Below are 8,211 nucleotides of genomic sequence, written 5' to 3'. Positions count from 1 at the left end.
TCTCTGAAATCTGTGTCTGTCTTGTTGGGTTGCAGAACCAAACCAGACAGTTATAGAGGTGTAGATGACAGACTCAATAATTCCTCTGTAGAACTGTATCAGCAGCTCCTTGGGCTTTTGTTTGAGCTTTCTAAGTTGGTGCAGAAATAACATTCCTTGTGCTTTTTTAATGACATTTTTGATGTTAGATGTCCATTTTAGGTATTGTGATATGATAGAACCTAGAAATTAGAAGGTCTCTACTGTTGATACTGTGTTGTCCAGTATTGTAAGAGGTGGTAGTATGGGAGGATTTCTCCTAAAGTCTACCACCATTTTATGGTTCTGAGTTTATTCAGTTCCAGATTGTTCCAGTCGCACCATGAAGCAAGTAGTTCAACCTTCTGTCTGTATGCGGATTCATCGTTGTCTCAAATGAGATCAATCACCGTTGTATCATCTCGAAACTTCAGTAGTTTAACAGATGGATGTTTGACACGCAATCATTGGTATATAGAGAGAATTGGAGAGAGCACACAGCCTTGGGGGAGCCCTGTACTGGTATCAGATGTGATTCTGCCTAACTTCACCTGCTGCTTCCTGTCTGTTAGGAAGCTATTACTAACATTTCAGAGACTTACTAATAAATCTAGTTCCTTTTTTATGACTCTCAGAACCTTCTCAGCTATACCAACAAATTGTAGGATAAGTCTTAAAATAGATTTAGCAAGAAGAGAAAAAGAGTTTAAAATAGAAAATATCAGTTAACTTTATCCATCTCTGGCATGGTTAGCCTTCTTCTCAACCATTGAACCTGGGTCTATAGATGTCTTTTGGTTTCAAGAAATAAAATATTTATTGCTTCATATCACAACAGCTGCAAGAATAGCTTTTGCACAGGTGTGGAAAACTCCCAATATTCCTAAAGAAGAACTAATATTACAAAAAGTAACAGAAAGTGCCGAAATGAATATGTTAACATTGAAATTGAAAGAGAGATGATTCTGAATACTTCCTAATCTGGAATAAATGGTATGATTGGTTAGCAAACAGAACTAAAAAATAAGACAAGAAACTCAACTGTAAGAAGCCTTAAGAATGTAAAATGTAAATTTGTAAATTATATAAGAATATAGGAATAACAATTATTAATTAATATGAGATAAATATAAATACAATGTGTTAAGATATTTAAGTTAAGAAATTGTATAGATGTCAAGAATGTTGTTGAAACTGTGATGTTTTATGTTGAAAATTAGAAACTCAATAAAAACATATTATAAAAAAAGAAGTCTTTTGGTTTCATGGCTAGGCGTAGAGTTTCCAATAAATTATTACCTTTATTGTCAGAGTATAACATGTGTACAATGAGATTGGCTGAGCCTCCCTTCATGCAACCTCCCAACACAACTCACAATGAGGACAGAAGTCCCTGACCCAGTCCCAATCTTATTACAAGAATTGCAAGAAACATGATTTTCTGGACCAAAGTCTATGAGTGGAAAAGGAACAGAAAAATATTAAATAAAAGAATATTTCAATGGTTTGATTCACATTGAAAACCGGCAGTCATGTTTGCTGTGTTTTCCATCAGTGGTTATGAAACTGAAAAGAAAATGATGTAGATCCCTTGTTGCATATCTAATGCAATTCTCCTTTTCTGATTTGGCAATGCATGCTCATGATGCTAACAAGATATAAATCTTCAGCTGATTCTGATGCTGTTGTAAATGTAGTTGATTTGTCCTCTAAAAGTCCAGCAAAATAACCCACCAGATCTTTCTTGTTCTTAGTCAATAGGTGGCACTGCATCCTACATTTTTGTTTTGCAGGGAGTTGTGAACCTGATATAATTGCTTGTTTCACAGGCTAGGTTTACGTCATTTTGTTCCAGTGCAGAGAGATTGGAGAGGTTTCCTCACAGCTACAGTTGGCAACATTAGAAACAGGGAACTGCCAGGTTGTGTAATTTCTATTTCAAGATCCTGTAAGTTCCAACTGGGAATGTTCTTTGGATGTGGTTTTTGTCTATGCACAGAAGGCTTAGGGAAACAACTGTAATCTCTCTAGCTTTCTACGTTTGACCCTGGATGGTGGGGGCAGAGGATTTAAAACCCATTTCTTGAGTTCCCAGCAGAGATCCTTCCTAGCAATGAAGAATATTCTGCTAAGGTGGGTGGAAACAAAACTAGAGAGTATTTCAAGAAAATCCATTTATTTACTGAGGAAATGTATCTATTCTATTGCCTCACTCTGGAAAGATCCTAATCTGTGTACAGATGCAGGTTATAATCAAAACAGGAATGCAATACAGCAACCAAGAGTAAGAAAACAAGCCGTGATAATTGCATTCAGTTGCCAGGGGCTTCCTTGAAAAGCTAGATTTTTTTAGAAGCCTCCAGAACGCCAGGGGAATGGGACCCCTCCTCAATGGGGGGGGGGAGGGAGGTTATTTTAGGAGAGATGGCCTTTGTATGCATATGAAGATCCTTTGCTGAACCATTTGTCAGTTCATTTCCCCAACCTTTTATGTTTAACGTTTTAGCAATGGCGGAGGATCACACGAAAGGGACAGGCTGTCCGCTGGCATTTGCCGGGCTGTCCCTACCATCAGACGGAGGTGAGAGGGCAGGTGGCCACCTGAAAGACCAGATGCTGGGAAAGCAAGCCTCCTCCCCCCCACTCCGGAGAATTGCTGCTGCTTCTGCACTGCAGAAATTCTTCCTATTTTTTTATTTTTTTTAAAGGACGGCAGAGCACGGAGCGAAGGAACTCCAGCTGCTGCTAGAGAAGAGGGCAGGAAAAGTGCCAGGGCACCCCCATATCTCATCTCTGGGCACAAATGTTGCCCTCCCAAATGCTGCGGGGCTTCTCCAGGAGTTTTTTTCGCCCAGGTGATAGACTTACAGTCCTCACACGCCGTCTATTTTTATCCGCTCTCCTGCCCGAACGAGCAGAATCCCTTAGCTGTGGTGACATCCAATTTAGTAAGGATCCCTGCTGGCTCAGCACGTGAGGGGGAAGCCGAAAGCCGGAGCTCTTTCCAGTCGCCATAAATATTCATCTCCTTCAGGCAGCCAACGGGGTTACTCTTTCCCCCCTTCCCTTTTTTCTTTGCTTTATTGAGAAGCAAGCGGCGTGCCAGGGAGCCGGCGAGGCTGTGGAACCGCAAGGTTTCTGCGTTTTCCGTAGGGAGAAGACTGCGAATTCTCCTTGTTCTGGTCGTTCCGAACCCTGATCTTTCGAGGAAGGCGAAGGTTTTAAAAACCCGGGTTCAGCTCACCCATTTGTTCAGAATCTGACCGTTCTTTGCTTCCAACGAGGATTTGATGCCTATTAGACAGTAGCTCGCTTTTTTGTTTTGTTTTTGCAACCCTCCACAGTGGTGTGGAAGGCACTCACTCGTACAATGTAAATATTTTAACTGAATTCTTTTATTCTGAGAAATACATCGCTGAGCTGAATTGAGTGTTGTTCTCCCTAGTAAGCATGCAAAATGTTTCAGCCCTAGTAACTGATACTATGCATATTTTAATTCAAGGCAAGCTCCATAGTGAAACTTAACACCTGCATTAAAATACAAATAACCTTTTGGGAGTGGGGGGGCTCACAAAACCTTAATTGCAACCTTTGAATCCTTTTGAAATGGTCAGTGAATTCCTAAGTTTTAACGTGACAAATGGGCTTGTGGTATATAATCCCCTTAATTTTATTCCATTTGATATGAATTTAGGTAGACAGAATGTCTTCCCCTTGTTGATCGTTGTTCTGGTTCTTGACAAATTTGACAAAGTTGATATAAATGCTCAGAATCTGCCAACATTTTAATAAAAGTATCCATAGAAATTGAACGGTAAATGCAATATATTTCAAACCCAAATCCTCTTAGAAGAATCCTGGGTTTCCTCTGATAGATTGAGGACGAGAGATGCTGCCTAAGATGATGTGTCACATATCACATGTATAGAGAAGAGCTTAAAAAAGAAAAGCAAGATGCATATTTTCTGAAGAATTTTTTAAAAATAATAAAGGGTCTCAGAAATGCTCACCACACCATTCAACTGGGAAAATATTTTAATTAGTTTACAGGTAGAAGCATTTTTAGAGCATTCCCTGTATGATGAACCTGTGAGTTGTTCAATTTTCGTTAACATCAGTTATTTTGGTCATATACTCATTGGGGAGAATCCCAACATCTGGCAGCCTTGGTCTTCGTAACAAACCATCTTAAGCCAAAGGATGTTCACATAATTCTAACAAATTGTATTTAATCTAATCTTAATATGCACAATCAAAGCCTGGCCATATATGAAAGCAAAATATAGTAAATGCAGAGCAATTTCCAGGTGATTCTGTCCATGTTTATTTTATAGAACATACCAGGGAGGACAAGGAGGAAGGATAAACAGACTTGCCCTGGGGCTATATTGAAATGGCTGGCAAAAATTTCAAGGAAAAAAAACTCCTTGGAATTGTCTTGGCTGCTCTATCCCATTCCTTGCTGTGACGCTGCAATTTCTTCCCACTTTGGGCCATTTCTCCGCTCTTCCTCACCTTAGCAAGGCCTTAAGGGTTTCTCTCAGTATAAGCTATGAACCCCAGCCCTCCTAGCCTGTAGGTCAGTGCTGTCTCAGCTTCTGCCATTTCATAGTCTGGGTCAATCGCTGTTTCTATTTTTAGCAGGAGCTGCTTCAGCAACATTGACTATTTATAAACCTCTCTGCCAACCTCCCCTGAGCTCCCACCCTGCCTGAATGCAAAATGAGGGGGGCCCTGACTGCTGAGGAAGGAGGTGTGCGGCACAGCCATACTGCACTGCAGCCTTGGTTGGTGGGGTTTGGAGCGGGAGTGAGAGAGATGGATTTATCTGCAGGCAACTGCTAACAGGCTTTCTAGATGCAGTAATGAAGGTGGCTGTTGAGGAAAACAGACCGTATGGAATGAATTAATTAATGGAGAGCAGAAAGGCGACATAAAGCTGTGTGGTGTGAAAAGGCGGTCAGGGAAGAGGCAGATGATGTTGGCAGGAAAATCTAAAGTGGTCATAGTGAGCAAGAAATGGAAGCTACTGCTGGGTGCGTGCAAACACAAAGGGACGATCTTCTGAATAACTTTGCGGTTGCATTGCATGATGCACTAGATTTAGGTGGATACCAGATGTGAGGAAATAGAAAATAATAGAACAATTTTTCCCACTCTAGTGCCTACTAGGGACCAAACTCATAGTGACCTTGCTGGCTGAAAATTCCTTAGGATTGTGCTTCCAATCTCTCCAATCTTCCGTGGTAGCAAAGCTGCGATGAAAAAAGATAGCACTAGGGGACACAGTCAACTGCTTAGTCTAACCTCATCTCGAAGTGTATCTTTAGCCTGCAATCACTCTTTTAAAAAATTACTCCTATCAAGGTAAGATAAAACCAAAGAGTAGCCATGGAAGGCTACCTTAGCAATGGGAAGCTCTTAGAAAGATAAGGCAGCCACAGTATTCTCTGCTACAGCAATGACACAAATGCAAAATGCTTTGGATACTCTCCACATGGTGCTGTCCAAAGTCGGTGCTGGCCAGGAATTCTGGAAGCCAAAAATCAATATATACAAAGAATATCAGCTTAGAGAAGACTACTTGGCCTTAGTTTAAAACACAGGGAAAATGGAGGCTTTTTCATCAAGAGCATGTTCTCCCTATGCCAGGCTGGAGAGTATATTTAGTGCAAAAGAATGGGGGAGGGAACAAAAATTCAATTTTGATAATGCTCACTGTTATATATTTTTTAACTTTGTTATCATCTACTGAGATGTTTTACATAACTATTTTATGCCATTATTGTGACAACTACCTTCCTTTCAGAACACACAATATATGCTGATACTTACAGGTGAAACTTGAAAAATTAGAATATTGTGCAAAAGTTCATTTATTTCAGTAATGCAACTTAAAAGGTGAACCTAATATATCAGATAGACTCATTACATGCAAAGCAAGATAGTTCAAGCCATGATTTATCATATCTAATTCTAATATTCTAATTTTTCGAGTTTCATTTGTATTTTCTAATGTTTTGAGTTTCACTTGTATTTTCTTAATGCTAGTTTTCTTTTTAAAAAATCATTATCAAGGTTGTTTTTATGATGGGCCTTTAGGACAAACTATGGTTTCCATGTGTTACTGGAAAAAAGAGAAAGCTAAAGAAGGAAGAATAATCCTGGGACTTTTCTGTGAAACTAAGGGATTTATGAAATTGATTCTAGCGTATTTCCAAATAAGATCCAGAGGTAATCACAGAAAGAAAATCTCCATCTGGAGAAATCAATGATCTTTCCCCTTTAAAATCTGCTTTAGGTGCATAGCAAAAGAGGAATGGTTATTCAAACCTGCACATTATAGGTAGAAAAGTAGACTTAAAAGTCTATAAAGACAATCAGAACCACCACCACAAAAACACACAATTAGCACCTCCTAGTTTTGCCGCAATTACCATATAGGCCTCCTAATCATATCTGAAACACAGTGACTGTTGTAGGTCATCATCACTCAGGGATCCTAATTGGGATTTGGCAACTCTGTTGATAAATGAAGCAATCATTAAGTAAAACATCATGTGGCCACCTCACTTAGTGATGGCAGTCCTGGTTGTGGTTGTTCAATGAATCACAGCTATAAAGTGAGGCATTAGGCAACTGTGACTTGCAACTTCCTGCTGTCTTCCTTATTGCCTTTCTTGTTAGAAGCCATCAGAGAAGGTTGCAAATGGCAATTATACGACATGAGATGCTGCAAATGTTGTAAATTGGTGATAGTTGCCACCTAAATTGTAATCATATGAATGTGGGGAGTCATAAGTGTGAGAACTGATCACAAGTCATTTGTTTCAGTGCTATCATAATTTTGAACAGTTGTTAAACAAATGGCCATTAAGTAAAGAATTCCTGTATTTATCATGTGTTTCAGTTACCATTTGGGGAACATACTGTCTTGCAGGATCTCATACATTCAGTATAGATCCTATTCTACAGTCATACTTCGACTGTAATATAGAAGTTCCTCTCTACCTTCTTTGGACTATTTAGTACTAACAGAATAACAGAGTTGGAAGGGATCTTGGAGGTCTTCTAGTCCAACTCCCTGCTCAGGCAGGAAACACTACTACGATATTACTGTTAAAGACAGGATTTGTGGATGAAAATATCTGATATAGATTTTCATGATGGAGACTGTCCATTACAAAGCAGAAAGATAAACCTGTTCCCCAGATTTATCAATTTTATATGACAGCATTATCAGATCTGTAAGTCAGCATTATTTATCAAATTTATCATATTTATAAGTCAGCTCTTTAGCTACAATATGTGACCTACTTGTTTATAAAAGTCTGCAATATTTTGCATTCTGGATTGTATTAGCGGATATAAGGAGAAATTAGGAGATGGATAGTACTGAGTCTTGGCCAAGGGGCATACAAAATGTTATATTGATGCCACAAATTTATACTACAAGTTTGATAACAGCATATTACCACCAATGCAACACACACAAGCCCGATGGTATCAAATAGAAAGCAAAAGCTGAATAGCAAAAGCAATAGCACTTAGATTTATATACTGCTTCACAGTGCTTTACAGGTTCCTAAGAAGCTATGGATCGGTTCCTGGGAGATGGGAACCCCTGTTATAAAGTATTGTGATCTGATACCCGTTTCCCCAAAAATAAGCCCTAGCATGTTTTTTACATGTGCGCCTAATATAATCCCTACCCCCAAAATAACCCCTACATTAGAGCCTGCGCAGCCACCCACCCATTCCATCTGGTTGCTCATGATGCTGCAACCACAAGGTGAGGGAAAATAATGGTGGAGCTCCCCCATGTGCCTTGCACAGCCTGCCCCACCACAATCAAATAGAAGAAGTGGGCCTCTTGTACATGGAAAAATAAGACACCCCTCCAAAATAAGCCATATTGCTTATTTTGGGGCCCAAAAGAAAATAAGACCCTGTCTTATTTTTGCGGAATCATGCATATAAAGCAAATATAAAGTAGTCCTCAACTTACAACCACAATTGAACCCAACATTTCTACTGCTAAGTGACATGTTTGTTAGGGGAAATTTATCCCATTTTATGACCTTTCTTGCCATTGTCGCTAAGTGAATCACTGCACTTGTTAGTATCATAGCTGTTAAAGAGAATCTGGCTTCACCATTGACTTTGCTCATCAGATGATCACATGATGTTGGG

The 8,211-nt window shown here is 39.5% G+C and overlaps 1 long non-coding RNA gene across 1 annotated transcript; it reads left to right on the top strand.

Moving 5' to 3' along the window:
- The first annotated feature begins 2,027 nt into the window (after positions 1–2,027).
- LOC148129000 (uncharacterized) lies at positions 2,028–3,725 on the top strand. Its single transcript, XR_015745732.1, has 3 exons — positions 2,028–2,151; positions 2,525–2,599; positions 2,727–3,725. It is a non-coding gene; the product is annotated as an uncharacterized LOC148129000 (long non-coding RNA).
- Positions 3,726–8,211: the final 4,486 nt, after the last annotated feature.

Source organism: Notechis scutatus, chromosome Z (genome assembly GCF_049901735.1).
Source record: "Notechis scutatus isolate UNSWTSFEM ecotype Mainland chromosome Z, rNotScu1.2, whole genome shotgun sequence".
NCBI classification, from domain to species: domain Eukaryota; kingdom Metazoa; phylum Chordata; class Lepidosauria; order Squamata; family Elapidae; genus Notechis; species Notechis scutatus.
This window is presented reverse-complemented; position numbering and strand designations above follow the sequence as displayed.